This window comes from Cydia pomonella, chromosome 14, assembly GCF_033807575.1.
Source record: "Cydia pomonella isolate Wapato2018A chromosome 14, ilCydPomo1, whole genome shotgun sequence".
NCBI lineage: Eukaryota > Metazoa > Arthropoda > Insecta > Lepidoptera > Tortricidae > Cydia > Cydia pomonella.
The window spans coordinates 9828884-9846501 of NC_084716.1; the positions used below are offsets into that span (position 1 = coordinate 9828884).

General features: G+C 37.1%; 1 protein-coding gene across 6 annotated transcripts in view; it reads right to left on the reverse strand.

The window, feature by feature from the left end:
- LOC133524884 (brain tumor protein) overlaps positions 1–17618 on the reverse strand; it is a 518368-nt gene that overhangs the window by 90378 nt on the left and 410372 nt on the right. The window lies entirely within an intron of this gene.

The window sequence follows — 17618 nt, forward strand, 5'->3', positions numbered from 1 at the left end:
AAATGGCCCTTATTTTGATATCGGCTAGCCAATGCTCGTCATAGCTCGTCAATGTAATTTCATTGAATTTGCTATCTAGTGGCAAACATCAATGTAGTTATCTTTTACTTGTGACGCACAAGTGTGAGCAATGTGAAATACAATATTTCTAAAAAAAATGCCTTGTTTATTGAGATTATACGTAGTAAAAGAAAATGTGATTATTAAATTATAATACGAAAGGTGGTCAAATCGCAAAATGCTGTCGTTTTATTTAAAATAATGAAATAATTAGACCAGTTCCGAAAGTACCGGGAAATCCCGGTTCTTTAAAACAGTACCGGTTCAGCAATCCCTAATAAGGATGTTATGCCCATCACTATTCCTTCTGTGTACGTATATTTAGAAACTGTCTCCGCCTCCAATTCGTGCGATAAGGACAACTGCAGCTCGGACCGAAATTCACACGCAAAAAACTCAAAAATCGAGGTTTCGCTCTCGACTGTTTCCTCCTCCAAAACGCAACCAATCATTATGAAATTTTAGAAATTGCAAGAGGAAGAAATAATCTATGCCGCTATGTTTTGATTTTTTGGATATTTGTTGTCATATTTGTATACTGTGCCTTTTTTTACAGCCAATTCAATTGAGCCGTTTTTTGCGATTTTCGAGGCGCTGTAATTTTCTTCAAAATAAAATAATCCAAAAAAGCAAAACATAGCGGCACAGATATTGATGATATTGATCTTATTTGAAAAAATCATTGCTCTAGGTTAAAAATCCAGGGAGGAAACAGTCGAGAGCGTTTGTATGGAAAAATCACAACTAGGAATTCCTCTTAATCATTTATTCTCATAATACACGGTACATATGTGTTACATTAGAAGAGTACTGCCATACTGCGAAGCGGTTTGATGGCAGTTAATTTCGCTCTTGATATCCATTTGTGTCAGTTGAATATAACCATATAGATATATATATATGTTCTTTTCCGAGGTCTAGGAACTTCAAGTGTTAAAAACCAGCCATTGAAAAATCAGTTCGAATTTTTTGCGCGCGGATATAGGAGCAGCAGTCATTAAGATACTCGTACGTCAAACATTTGCTAAAGATACGACATGGATTAGATATATCAATGTCGAAAGTGACGTTTTTGTTTCACGAAATGTCACTTTTAACACTGACATATCTAATCCATATCGATTCTTTAGCAAATGTTTAGCGTATCTTAAAGAACGAATCGGGCCGACCATCTATAGTAGCGAATGAAACAATGGTCCAAAAGTATCTGCCGCCCTTGAACACTCTTCAAAATATATCACTACAGTTCCTGTTCAAAAGTATCTTCAGTCACAGTTAGACTGTGTGTTGTTCAACATTACATATAGATATACATATATCTTTTTGTAAAGCTAATAATAAGTAATGGTAGATACTTCGGACGCGAAGTCAGATTCGTTACTTTAGATGCTTTTTGTGTCCCACTGCTGGGCAAAGGCCTCCCCTTTCTTCCGCCACTCATTACGGTTTGGAGCATGTTCCCGCCAGTCGCTGCAAAAAGCGCCGAGGTCATCCCGCCATCTTTTTTTGGTCTGCCTTTGCTCTAGATGTGCGTGTTAAAGCCGCTAAGCGGCGGGACACGTCTGCCGTATGCACCCGGATCGGTGGGCCAAATTGGCTACCGAATGGGCACCGCAGATATCTGTACTTATACCTAATTTTTTATATGGTTGAATAATTTAACCACATCTGTAATCATAATCAGTAAGTCGATATTTGAAGAAGAAATTTTGTAAAAAAATACATAATTTCATCAGTAACGAGAAGTAAACATGGAATTATCGAACCGCCAAAACAAGAACAATTACCGGCCGTAAACGAAAAGTCAATTGAGTTGCATCTGGTCACGGAACAGAGTCAGTCGGCCAAGGTTGGGCGAAACAAACAGACAACGTTTTGAGTGCGAGCCCGGTCAATGAGGATGGTTTTTATAGTTTTTTTTTTAATAGTGCACCTAAAAAATAAATAGCCGAACTCAATGAGTAGTACAATAACTGAACGTAAGTAATAAATAAATAAAATTCGGTTCAATATCCTAAAACCAATTTTGTTGTTACAAACCGACCTGTTGGCCTGTGTAGTTCGCAAGGCCAAATTTTCGTTTAAGTAGTAACAAAATATTTTGTTACTGTTATGCAAACATTTCATAAAAATATAAACACATCTAATTCGTCACTGCTACTGGTTCCGAGAAATTAACAAACGTTTTTGTTTTGTTTACTTATAAGTTCTATTCGTTATAGGGATATATCATTAGTGTCCGAAATAATTTTTTTTGGGAACAAGGATGACAATTCGAAATTACATTTTGAATTAAAAATGATGTCATTTTATTATCATTCGCACGCGTATTTTGCTCATACTTGTTTGTCGAAGTATTGGCGCTAGCGCGTGATAGACCATCAGGGTCGCGCGGGAGAACATAATGCATGCTATACGGTTAGGCATGATTTTGACTTCTAATTGGACTCAAGTACTATTTGGGAAAGTTTGCCATATACAAAAAACGTTAAATAATATGCAAAGTTAAAAACCATTGTCCAACTCGTTTTAGAGTGATTCAGATCATGTTTTCTAAAAGCTACTATGTCCGCATTGAAGTAAGAGTTAATTTTAGCAGTGTAAAATTGTAAGTCTGAGATCGCGTTAGAACTTTCGATTTTCATTCTCTAAAATAATTTTGCTACATAAATGGCCGCATTGATTGGGCTATGTGAATAATGGAGTACACGACATTGCTGTTTTTATTTGCGTCAGCAACCAGAATACAACCAAACGTAAAATTATTGCATTAAAGGTGTAATAACAATTATGTTTAATTAACTTAATATGCTGACCCTTTGACCGACATCAAAACAGAAGATTTTCAATTCATCAAAAATATTCATACATGTTCAGCAATGTTTCTGAACCGATTATTTTTTCTCGTTTAAAGCAGTTATTACAAAGGAAATTAAGAGTAATTATTGCGAAAGTATTAAGTTACACTATAGATCCATTTCCATGCCAAATAGATTTTTTACTAACCTGATCGAACGAAATTGATTTTCCATGTCATTTAACAATGATACAATACATTAACACATTGAGTACCGGGAACCCGATCGGCGGGTTCTATTCGTAGTCGCTTTCTTCTACAAAGCGGGAAAACGCTGGGATCAGCTGCGAGCGTAGCGCTACGAAAACGTTGGTAGCGAATGTGTTAACGAAGTTATTACTCTAATTACGTACTGACTGCACCTGCATTACGAATAAGTTTAAAATTGTGAAATTGCGGTCACATATACAGGAATCCTTACTAATATTATAAACGCGAAAGTAACTCTGTTACCTCTTCACGCTTAAAAAACTAAACCGATTTATATGTAATTTGGTATGAAGATAGTCTGAGGTTTGGGGAAGGACATACCTACGATAGTTTTTATCAACCATGATCATCATTCAACGTAGATGAAGTCGCAGGTAGAAGCTAGTCTGTGTTACCTAATAACTAAATAGAATTACTTACTTAAATATTACATAGATACATATACAGAATACGTGATACAAGTGCGAATAGTAAGCTATTTCTGACGACTGGCAATATCAACAACACGAAATTGAATTAATGATCGGCATTTGCACAACAATAATATATTTTTCCACAAAGAACTACAAAAAAAATTTACAGACCCTGTTAGGAAAACACCGGGTCAACGTTCGAGTGAATGACCCCCGCTAGATGACTGGAGTCATCGTTTTACGACCATTGTGTATGTATGACTCATGTATGGTCTTCAGTTTGTATGAAACAAAAGGTCGTTACAGTAATGATTTACACCTTTGAATCCTTCAAAAATGCGCGTCAATCAATATTTGGTTTGGGTTATTGTTAACATTTTTGACGGTTTGTTGACAATGTATTTTGAAACTTACTACGATATATTTAGAATCTAAATTGCAGTGTGAGCGTACAATTAAATACATTCACCGCTCCTCACGAGTCAATACGAGTAAGGAACGCTATTCGAATATGTTTTTTTCTAATTTATGACATCGAAAATGTAGTCATATTACAGATATATTAATAAATATAGTCATTCTGTTGTTGCTCTTTACATGACGGCCCTAAATAAGTTCGTGTCATCCACGATGACGCGCAGATTTATCAAATCTAACTTTTGATAACATGATAATATGATCAAGGCACGCGTCGTCATGAATGACACAATCTATAGCTACGAATAGACTACTCTGAATTACTACCCGAATCAATCCGTCAAAAATGACTACCCGAACAGGATTAAGTTATTTGGCGGTCAAACATTATCTTTCCACGGTTCCATTCTCGAAGAAACTACATAATACTATGTGGATGACCACAGCAAGCGAGTACCGCGGTAAGTATGAACATGAACTTAGCAGTTTTTTTATTACATGAGATATGGAACAGCGCCTCGAACTTAATCCAACATGCTAAGGTTATAAACAGTGTTACCAGATGGTCACAAAACCCACATTTTTCGTGACTATTGCCTCTCGTATGTGACATGTGCGATAACGTGCGTGACTTATGATTTGTTCGCTCTTGGCTGGTTTTATTTTTATTTTATAATGCAAGGATATAAATGTACTTGTGACAACAAAGTGACTTTTTATTAAGGCCCCGTAGGTTCCGTGTTCTTTTCTCACTCTCACCGAGCGTGCTAGGAATCGCGGATATCATGTTATTGAATTTTAATTTGTTGTAAGTTTAACAAAAAAAGGTAATCTATGAGTTTCCTCAAAAATAAAATCGCGCACTTTTACTAGTAGAAGCAATTTTCATATTTTTAGCTTCTGTGCATAAATTGTAAAAAAAAAATTAAAGTGCGTTTTAGACCTATGTTCTTAATTTTTTTCTATACAGCGAAAGTCAAAAAATCAGGATTCGAATCGATGATGCCACTGCAAAAACCTTCAAGATTGCTAATTAAATTTTTGCCAACCGTATTGTGATCTAAAAAAGCGGTACGATTTTTCAAAAACTCCGCTCTCAGGCTACCGCACCTTAAATGAAACATAAGTTATGGCTCAAGGGCCCTGGCAACACCGGTTATAAAACCAAGTTAATCCATTCCAATCTCATATAATAGAAGATATCTGCATATGTGAGGTTTAATTTTCTACTGATTAAGCCACGTGTGGGTTTAACCCCTCAAATTACTTCCTAGCACGACATAAGGAATACATGTAATTGTATATTCATATGTGTGATGTCTTCATGTGAGTGTTCACATAGGGGGGATTAATTAACACGTACTCGTAGATTTTGATCAGTGGCTGAAGATAATTTAGCAACGTGTTTAATCGATGGGTGTGATGATAGAGGTTGTTGACAGGCTCCAAGGTAAGAAAATACACAAGGATCACATAATGGTACTTTGTATAACATACATAATAAGGGTTCTTCAAATTCAAGGGCCGAAATTACAAAACGAAACGAAATTGGATTTTAAACAGGCCCGAGAATTTCAAGACCTAATTATGTACTGTTGCACGCAACATTTTTTCTAAGACAGCAAACACTTAAAATGATAAATAAAATCAAAGTAAATATTAGTTTGTGGATCTTTGCCTAGAAGTCAGTATTTAAAAAAATACAATAGTTGCAGAATATTGTATGAATATCCTAACAACACTGTTGTTAGGATGCTAAAGACAAGGGCCTCGCACTGGCGCGCCGCGCTTCTCACAAAGTTGATTTTGCTAGAAAAATTATAAAGCAGACTTTTGTTAACTTTAAATACGAGATAACTTAGCATTTCAGGGCATAACTACTCATGCACATACTCTAATCGTAAGTCAGTTGCAACTTTCTGTGTGACGTATCTAAGTACGGTCTAACTGGCCTTAGAGCTTGTGCGTGCACTCTGAGGCTGACCCGGCAGCGCAGTCGCATACAAAATCGAATGACAAGAAACGCTAGTGTGAATGTGACATCACAAATAAAACGCCTTATCTTGTTCAACACTTCTGTCACTTCCGACCTTTTGAGTGACATGGGTAACCTAACCGACGAGTCCTTCCGTTCGATCTCAGGTTGCACCGCGACACCGATACGGCCAGCCGTAACCGGACCCGGCCGGTGTCAGTTAGCGAGGCTATCTGTACGCAATTGATTTATTGGCAATGGTTTAAAGGTCTGCTGGTAATTGGATCAAGTCTGGCAAAAATCCGGAGTCGATAGACCGCTTCTCATAGGTGGCACTGTATCTGTCAATAGCATTTTAGTCCACTATGGATGAGTTGACGTCGCCATATTAATCCTTTGAACACGAAGCCTATCATGTGCGGTGCGTCATCGTGAACCTTGTCGGATTGCACGAAGGTTGATATTGGGCTATACTCGCGCACGTCAGCTGACGTCTTTCGCGGTTAAAGGGTTAAACGTTGATTGTGCACAATACAACCAACCCATATTTATTTGTTCGCTCGTGTGCGAGCGGGACATCGCTGTCCCGCTGATAAACCAAAGGGAGCGACGAGCGAACTCGCATCAGTGTGATAGTCGCCTAAAGAAGAGGTGTACGTGAAATGTTATTACTCTTCTCTGCAATCCAGAATCTTGATGTGCCAATGTTGCAGAACAATATGCTCCGAGAATATCCTAACAACGCTCGGTCCTACGAAATAGTGCACATATGCGATTTATTTAAATCTCTAAACGCCCCGAGGAAATTCCTGCAACGAACACCCATTGAAACCCACCGACATAATAGTTCCCCTACGTTCTGCATTGAAATTCAAGAATACCCGGACGTAGAAAACGAATTTTCCGGACGAGCTCCTACGGACCTTGTAAAGTGGTTTCGACGTGAAACTTCCTTCCTAAAACGACACATGTTTTCGGAATAAGCCGGGCGCTTACGCCCTTCTTAGTAAGTTTTAAACGACCACAGACCTATGTTCGTAGAAAGACTAAGTTACATAAGATCTTTATATAAATATAGCCTGGAAGTGTTTTCTCGATGTCGATAGCTGAATTTAATCTTATTTAACTATATGGTTTCCCAGTCAGAAAACACATTTTCAGAACGTGGTTTCCTTTTAAATAAGTCTGCTCCGTACAGTGTACTCGTAACTGACTTTCTTGGATTTACCACGATACGGCCAGCTTGATAGTAAGTGTTACCAGTTTGCGAGATTTGTTACACTACGAATTCTCTATTGTACAGTCAGCGTCAATAGTAGCGAAACGCGTAACGCGCCAAAAGTATTTACCGGCCTCGAATACTTTTCTAAATAGAAATAGAGATATATCTCTATTACGCGTTCAAAAGTATCTGCCACAGTCTAATTGTTCCACATACATATTCTGATACCACATACATATGCTTTTGATGATGACTGACTGACTAATTATTTATATATTTTGTGGCGTTACTATCGTTTACGCACAATCAGTTGCAATTTCAGCCCACGTAGCCAACATGCCAGTCGTTGACGCTCCGTAGCGAATGAAACGCAACTGTCACTGTCGCACTAATATGAAAGAGTGATAGAGAGAGATGATTACGCTACGGAGCGTTAACGATTGACACGTTGGCTGCGCGGGCAGGGGTCACACGCATGACACCAAAACCAAATTGTTATTAAAATCACAAAGGACAAATGCAGACCTGCTGTGTTAACATTGTACAGACAGCAAAACTATGAGCTTAATACTCTTGCATAAATTTAGGACTTGTAGCCATACCACGAGTTGACACTTGATGTTTACGTTTGTGACTGCGTAAACTCGATCGCAGTCCATCTCGCTCGCAATGTTTTTTGTGCGATAGAGAGGGAATCTGCTGACCTACCTGTTGACATCGGTATTTTCCACAAAACATTTGAAGTAACCTACAACTGTTAACCTAAATAATTTTACTCTTTTTAGCAAATTTGCAACCAAAATATACGCAATCGTTAGTAAAAAAAAATACTGTTTCAATGGCGCATAATAAAATGAATCGAATAAGCAAACAACAATCTGTCCATGGCATGTCAAACGTAATTTATTCTTCGGAAAAGTAAACACCAGACGATCGCATTTTAAATACGAAACCCGAACGGGAAATAATTGTGGATTTCGATTGTTTTTACAAGCTTTTATTAAACTTGCCCTGTTTATCCAGTAACTTTAAACATTAGCGTTTGCGTCAAATCTGGTAGTTCTGATTTTTTGCAGGCTTGTTTAGTTGACCCAGTGAATAATCCAAGTTTGTGACCTCGATCGCCGAACGCAACTTTTGTAAGGTTAATGTGTAGTTTCTTTTAATACGACCACCCTGGTTTCGCGTATGGGGACATACACGCGGTCAGGATGGACGAGTGTAAGGTGATTTGACTTAATTAATTAAATAGGTAATAATTTGAAGATAATCTAAAAATGAGTTGGAAACTAGCGGTCAGTTATGCCAGGTTGGGTAGGACGGGAAGTGAGAGCATGGCGGGCATTCTGGTGTTAGTGGCCGCACGGGTCGGACGCGTGGCACAAGTGAACGGTGTTCAATTAAAATTATTATGGAGAATAATTGTAGTACCTACCGTGTAATAGTGATTCAATGAATTACATAATCTGACGTATCGTGGAGTTTTACTACACTTTCACTGTCAAAAAAAGAAAAAAATCGCGATAATTTCGTTTCGATCGTACCACTGAAATAGAATAATATCTTAATGATGTACCTAATATAGTTATCGTGCGTCTCACTTGCATTTTGGGGATCAGTAGTAGTGGTAGCAGTTAAACACTTTATTGCACAAAACACGTACATAACAAACAGAGAATACTTTAAAATGTTTACAAAGGCGAAGTTATTCCTTTATCTCTTCCAGCTAATCTTCGAGCATCAGAGAGAGATAAATAGGAAATGGAAGTCAAACTAAGATCACAGCAATCGACTAAGCTGTTTTTTATCCCTAACAAGGATGCGTTTCCACCAGAGATGTGCGAGGGTGCGTAGCGAGAGATGTTTGTCCTGATCGTGAACCAATAGAAACTTTCATTTACCTCTCCTCGAAGCTCTAGTGGAAACAGCTCAGCGGAGCAAGGTTTTTGTACGTACAAAATAAGGGAAGGAAGTGTAAGAGGAATATACGCGAACATTAAAAAGCTCCGCTCTCGCCTCACCGCACTGTACTCGCTTATTTGAAAAGAGCCCGCTACACACCGTTGCTACGCATCCTCGCACATCTCTGGTGGAAACGTAGCCTCATTGGGCAATCGAACCGAGGGTGGTGTCTGGGATATAGAAACACGGTTGGCTGTCTTCACATCGGATGCGGATCCCGCATACCGCTCCGACGTGCGAGGGCAATGCGAGCGTGATATTACTATACACGTACATAGCGTTGTCTCGTTTACACATAGAAGCGGCGTGCGTTAGGCTGCGGACTGGAAACAAACGGCGCGCGGCGCGGCGAGCAGCAGATCAAAGATATTCGAATCAAAAGTATGAACGGCCTTGATTGCCCGTTTGCCACGCCGCTCGCGTCCAGTCCGCGGCCTGAGTGTGATATCTAAAGCGGTTGACGTATACAAATAAAACCGTTAAATGCGTTACGATTAGAACGATTTGAGTCCCACACCAGGTGCCGTTGCGGTTAGGCAGGTGCGATAACTATGGCAAAAACCGCCTAGTAACCTAACCCTTGAATAAAGCCTATGTAATTATGTACGGGCGGAAGGATGTCCGGCTTGTCAATGTAGCAATATGTAAATGGGTAGATAGTAATCTGATGTTATTGTTAAAACTTAAGAAAGTCACGGGGTTTTGATTGATGTTAAATAGTTTCTCTAATTGTTTAGTAGAATGTCACTTTTTCTTGCAGAAGTAGGCTTTTTAGCATTTGTGACGTTTTCAATAAGTTTTAATTCAAATAGAAAAGGAAAAAAATATTCGTAAGCGCAAAATAGAAAATTATACAAAACAGAAACATAAAAAGAGAAAGTGCCACGAAATGGTGCAAATCTATGCTTTATGGAAATAGCGTCTTATTGACAAACGACAATAAGTACCCTTTTGGTTGTAAACGGCTCATTTATAGAGCACACATAAACATATATTAAATACTTAGCGACGAAGAGGTAAAGGGTAAATCGCTTTGTTCAAAAATAAAACTATGAAAGGAAAAATAAACTCGAGAAAACGCATGCTAAACATTAAGGTTATTACAATTCCACTTGAAAATTAATTCACATCGTCATTCTACACGCATTTCAATTGCCCTGAACCCTAAAACCTCCCCTTTTACCGAGTATTTTAAATAAAAACCGCGTCCAATAATAAATAGGCACACAAAGGAACGTCGCCAAATTTATCGTCACCACGAGCTCGGTTAATATAAGGAAGGAAAGCGAACAAAAGAGAGAATAAATCTTCTAGGATTGACGAAACAATTACTTAAATTAAAAGCAATGGTCCACACGCAATCGCGTTTAAAAAACAAATCGTTGTTGCCACGCGAAAAATAAGAGCTAGAGCGTAGGCGGTAGGGTCCCGTGAAGTTGCCGTGTCACCGTACGAGTATAAAGGATCATTTTACCAGTGTGTAGAATATTCAACGCTGCTCTTATATAGTAGATTATACTATGTATTAATTATACACCGTAGGCTCCCCCGAAAGCCCGACAGTTTTTAAAGGTGTATTCTTGACCGTATTTAAGGATTGAGACTAAAAGGTTATACAAAGTTTTTAGAAATCGGTTTTGTCTCGGTATAAGGACCATTCTTGTGAAAATTTGTTTCTGTAATAACTTAGTGGAAAACTCATTTTTGGCTGCGCCACTAGGTGACTTATCTACTAACAGACATTATAGTTTTAAAGAAAACTCGTAACATTAATCTGTAAGTATAAATAACGTGTCGTGTGCAGAAAACAGTCAACTTCTTTTTGCCAAAATTGACCAAAAGTCATGTAACATTTATTGCTCCTTATGACCTCAGGAATGCGCGTTCAAATCTGTCGGGTTACTCGAGCCGACGATGTATATTCTGCTCTTCTCTTCGATTGTGAGGAAAATATGTTACAGAAACATCAAATGTTATTATTTTACAGTATTTATTCGAGACTTAAAGAAATTAGTAAATATGCGCGCCTGCGTGTGGCAGTCTGTATGGCAAGTTTTGGGCTTTATTGCTAAAATTTTACTGTATGCACTGGAGCATAAAAATAAACATGAATGCCACTTACACGCGAGTTAAACACCAACTTTACTAGTATGAGTAGTGAAATACCTATATTTTTGGTGTGACATTGTTATATTTCAGACCAAGCAATGAAATATCACTTGACTAAAAATCGGCTTTCTATTGTCAGTTTTTTTTTTAAGTTGGATTAGCGACACCTTGGTAGGAGGGGCAAGATGTTAGGACACCTGATACGGCACGGCAACTCTTTCCTCTGCGTATTGTTTTTTCAACTCAGGAATGCCTATAGGTACATGGTACATATCTCGGCTAAATTTAAATAATGCGTCGTATGACAAAATTATAAGACCGGCACAAGATAAAAAAGATTGGCGATTACTACACCGACAAGATCAAAGTTATGATGATGATGAGCGACTACTGATGGAACGCTCCTAAAACTACCTGTCGATTTATTGAGCGGTGTTCGAATAAGTTTTTAGAAATAATAAATGAAAATAAGGTCCTTAAAAGTGTACGGTTCAGTAATTCTTAATATACCCTGCTATGATTATAACAAAAAAGTATTTACCAAAGATTAAAAAAAATCATAACAGGTTCTGTTGGAGGAAAATGCTTTACATCCCGTTTATATAAATGATGACGCTTGAAAGGATACTGATGAGAAAGGGTAAATAATGATTCTAAAAAAACATTTAAGCTATTGATTGAAAGGTTTTCTGAACAGATGTTATTTCTGGTAGCTAAATGTGATAAATCGCATTCAAATACATATTACCAATGAATTCATTATCGATCAAATGTAGGAGACGGTTTTACTATGTTATAAATTTTAAAATCATTCATAGTAGCGAATCGATTTGAGGTAACATAATAAATAGGTACAGTAAGCTGTAGAGATAACTGACCCCTTGTAAACAAGTTTCTATGCAGGGGGTCAGTTATCTCAGTATTTTACTTACTGTACTGACTCGGTAAGACAGTACCTACTGCCGCATTTTCAAAAAGCAAGAGTATTTCATAATTGTTTGACATTGAGCACATCTTAGCATATTGAATCGAATCGATACCAAGTAATCCAACATTTGACTTGTTTTAAAAAAGCACTATACGAATTTGAAAATGATTCGAGATCGAGAACGTAGGATTGCCCATTGCAAGTTATCCTCGACATGAATATAACGGGCGGGTCGATACGGCGCGGTAAACCCCAAAATTATTAGTACGACGTGGTTTTAAAGCGCAATTTGAGTAGTTAGGAATAGAAGCTGATAATGCGTAGGCGTAATTGTAACTGATTGGTTTGGATACTACCGTTTTCAAAAAGCATGAAATGTTTTACAATTGGAAGTTAAGAACGTTAGAGCATAGGACGTTATCCTGGCACGTTGTAGTTTTGAACCAGATCGATACTGGGGAAGCCCCAAAATCCATATAACTTTTCATAGATTGTTACTTTTTACGGTTAGGTACGCCACTAAAGCAACACATACACTTTAGCCCAATTTCTTTCCATACTTATTACCCTTACTACATTTTCTAGCTTCGATAAAAAAAAGAGAACGGCATCGTACGTCATCCGTGCACGTTGCACCAGATTGATACCCGGAAAGCCCTGAAATCCTTCAAAATTCATATATATACAACAAAAACACTTCCAGTCTTCCATCCGTCTTCCGTTCATGCACTCTTACTAGTTTCTAGCCAACTATGTTAAAAAAAAACGCAATGGAGAACACCTGATCCTGGTAGATTACAATTCAAAATATCTGTCCTAAAGCATGAAAAAAATGTTTGATTATTCTAAGTAGGTACGTCGCTAAAATAACAAATCATTTCCATCCATACCGACTCGTTCCCAGCCAGGTTCGATTTTCAAAATTTGAAATGGAGAAAGGCATAGGATTGCACGTTATCCTGGCACATTGCACCGGCGGGTCGATACGGCGCGGTAAACACGGCGGTTGCCGCGGCAACGGCGGGATTCGTCACTTCCGCCCCACCCCGGCAGGTTCCCGCGCACCCAGCGATTTATAGGGCCAGTGTAACTGGGACCTCGGGAAAACGAGCCATATAGCAAGTGTAATTGGCACAATGTAACCGATCTTGAGCAATTAAATAAATAAATAATTGATACCATGAATAGGGACGTACTCGTATCAGGCATTGGAAAAATTGTTCCATTGTTCACCGTATGCTGGCGCAATTCATTCTAAAGTCAAAATGATTTTCCGATGGCTGTTACTTGTGGAGTGCAACGTGAAGCCACTTTTTTATATAAAATATTAAGTAGATTATTATGCCTTGAAACTCAAAAGGAATGAGAATATTATGGTTCTAATGAGCTCAAAATGTTATACTATTTGATATCTTGAAATTGAGCCCATAACCGCCAGGTGACGCCACTATCGTGCGCAAAAAACATGATAAATACGCTAATACCTAAAATTAGAAAGCTCTTGCAATATCCGACTGATACGGATGGTGATATACGATTTTCGGAATTCGATGCTCGCGATAGTGTTGACCGCTGGCCGTTCGGTTCGGAAAGCATGTGGAACAACGGAGCCGAGGGCGCTGTCCGCTCCACCTTTACAAAGTTCAAAATACTCGACTGCGAGTCTGTGACTAGTATAACCAGACCCGAAGGATCTTAGAAATCGTGTCAATTATAATCAAAAGTATGATACTGGTTTGTTTAGTGCGAAGTGGTGTTTTGTGAATATTAGCTCTGTTGTGATGCTGTTCGATTTTTAAAATTGAACGTTGATCTTGCAGTTTGAATTTCGAAGCACTGTTCAATTTGGAACGGTTTTTAATTGAGTAATCGTTTGATTCGTAATTTTATAAACGTAATGGTAAAGAAGGAACTCTTATCGTACCGTCATATCCATCTCGGATAGTCACAGGTAATTTGTAATTCATTATAAGCTTTATAAACAGAAATTTCTGAAGACTAAACACTAGCTAGCTTAAAAACATTCAATATTCACGGAAAATCCTTTTATTCTATCGATGTCGAAGTATATGTTTGTTTGATACTTGAATGGTTTAAGACAGACGACTATCGCTCGATATTCACTTGAGTTCTTTGAATGCATAAGTGAATTAGTCTTTATAAAGCAGTTGTTAGTCTTTTCTATTGCATGATAAACAATTAAATTCAATTTATTTTTATTTTTATTTACTCTTTCTGCGAAAACTGCAAACAACTTACCTGTAACAAAGACATCTTCATTAGAAATATAAAGACAGTAAAAAAACTAGATGATACAAATCTAGATGATAATAAAATTTATGTAAGAAAAAGATTTCTCTTGTATCATTTTCAGTTCTTAAATTAAATGAGTAAAATCAAATAATGTTAATTCGGCCAATGATATAAATGGTGTAAAAAGTAAATCTTTATTTCAGGCAACTAGTGGCCCATAGATAATAACCTTAAAACTCTCATGTACATATTATAAAAAAATATTTTAAAACTAAACACTTCACATAAGAAGAATAAGAATTGTTTATTTAAAAGAAAAAAACCTTATTAACATTTATAAGATATCCTGCGGCCCCACACTAGGCTATGCCTGTCACGTGGCAGCCAGATTCAGTTTGAAAAATATTATATAATAAATAGCTACATAAAGAAGCTAGTTACCCCGGTAACATACAGCCAAAGATAAGGTTAATTAAGAACTAGGTAACATAAGTAAGAGGAAAATATATCTAATATGTAATCTAATAATGAAAGAATACACAAAAAAGTTTGTCAGTTTGTGTGAGTGTGTGTGTGTGCGTGTGTGTTTGTGATGCCTAATGCAATCCCGCAGTGCCAAGGAGCCGGTTGCGGAACCGCTGAAACTTGACACCCTTCGGCCAAAACTCCTCCTTGTTGAAGGTATTTAGCTATACGGCTATAGAATAGAACCTCACGCAGAACAGGACCCGACATGCCCTTGGCCGGTCTTCAAAAAACCCTCGAGATATCCTTGGACCGAATTTTAGTCGAATTCAAAATTGAACAATGGTTTTCAGCCCGATTGTCGGAGGACAATCCGTTCGTTCATTAACAATGGTTTACACAGATAAAACTGATTTAACCGCTTCGTCAGTTGTTGGATATGAATTCGATTGTGAAATGAATGAAATTGTTGAAGATTTTACATTCATTCCAACACATTTATTCCTTAAATTCGACCATTCACTAGGTATAGGACTAGGTATAGAACCATAAACTAATATGTGCGGTAAAACTGTATTTGGCGTCTCGAAACGCATTTTAACCCCCTTATTCATAAACGTCTACTAAAGTAGATAAGCCGCTCATAATCTTTTGTCCCTTTCCATCATACCAATACGTCAGAAAGGGACAAACCATTATTAGCGGCTTGTCAACTTTAGGACACGTTTATGAATAACGGGGTAAATATCTATGCAATTATCTAAGCAAACCGGTGTTTATTAGTTGTTTGTGCACACTGTTCCCTAAAGGCGGGATTCTACCAGTGTGGCACTGTGCGGCACAAGCATTTTTGGACTGGATATGCTTAGATAAGGTAAGATAAGATAGATATCCTAAAACACGTAAGACAAAGAAAACCAACGACCGCATGAAAAATGCTATTACTTTTCTGGTTTAATCTAGTTTGTAGAAAGAAGAAATATGAAAAGCTAATCATATTTAACTATAAAAGTGCTCACTAGACAAAATTAAATTAAATACTGCTTCATGAACGCTACTTCGAGTACCTACTTTAATATATTTTGGATAAAGCTTTTAGAAAACACTTGAAACTTCTCCATCTCGGCTATTTTAATTTCGTCTGTCTATGAAATATCTAATTATGAAGTATAAAAGCTAGCTTAACCATAATTTTGCCGCTTGCTCCAAATAACAAAGGTCTTTTCAAGCGTTAATGTTCTCGAATGTTCAATACAGGAAGATAATTCCGTGGTCCGTTTGTATGAAGCAAGTAGCAAGTAATATCTATCAAACTAGCGATTAGTGTTGAAATAGTGGATTGTTGTTCGAGGGATAAAAGGCACTCGTTTCTGCTGAGGTATTTTAGTAGCGCCAATAGTCCGAGGCTGAAATAATGCCTTTCCCCGAGTTAATCACTTTTCATTTCAAATACGAAAAAAGTAAAATACATGTGTTTTTTTTAATCATGACCAAGTTAATTTTTTTTAAATGGAAATTGTATGTCAAATCCATTTAAAACCAAATTTCAATGGCTTATCGTATAAAATATTAAAAAATCGTACTTGGAAAGTAAAATGCTCTAGTGCAGAATCTTATCACTTTCTGCACACTTTACTTAAGTTACTTAAATTCGTATATGTATAGGTTAGTCCGAGGAAAAAAACTAAAGTAAGAAAAACGAGTACTGAATACCAAAAGTGCAAATCACTGTTTCGAAATTACCAAATAAAATACAAAATTTGCAAAGGTTTAGACATTTGTCCGTTTTTTAAAGATATTGCTTAAGTATTTCAAATTATTACTTTTTATACGATTACTTATTTCGTCATTTCTACGTAAGGGTGAGATTGTAAAGCATATTACGTATCTACTTAATATATGATTTACATGTGACGACATGAACACAATAATGTATGCAACAACGAGTCGGAATAATGCAAAATTAGCATACAAATCCCTAATTCATTAAAGCCAAACGAGGCAATTCGCGAAACTAACACTGCAGCTATGCGCCGCATGAAATTAGCTTTTCAATGGTACAGCAGTAAGTGATTATGACTGCATTGAAGTGCAAAGACGTGTTGGGCATAATGGTACGTAACTTAATTTTGATTTTAAGATTACATAAACAGTTTCATGACGTGAGGCGTTACAAAGATACATTTGATATTTTACGTATAAAGGATAAAACATCTTTATAGAAAATTCTACGCTTAAAGATTTGCAGATGATTGAATTATTTTAAAACTTAGCTGTTTAATATAAATTGTAAATATAACATAACATTAATTTAAAACCGTTGAACTATGAAAATATATCTATGAATAAGTTTTCCGGTATTAAGAGTAATTAAGACGTGTTGGGAATAATGATAGATAACTTAATTTTGGTTTTAAGATTTATTTATTCATATTAACAGTGTTACATGTTACATATGACATTAGATATGTTGAAAGTGAAAAATATTCTAAATAACATTTAGGTCAAGTAACTCGACAATGACTTAAGCCAGTACACTGGTAAGACAAACGCACCATAATACTATTAGGGCTGTCAACAAAAGCGGTAATCCCCACTTTGTCATCCAGTTCGTCCGCGGCTGTAATTGGATCAAGTGAACGCAAGATGGCGCGGCCAGCTGATTTAAGGAGGCTGTTTTTGTGGAGATGTGCCAGAGTTTTTCTATGACAAATAATTTTTTACAAATTTTATATTGAGAATATCAT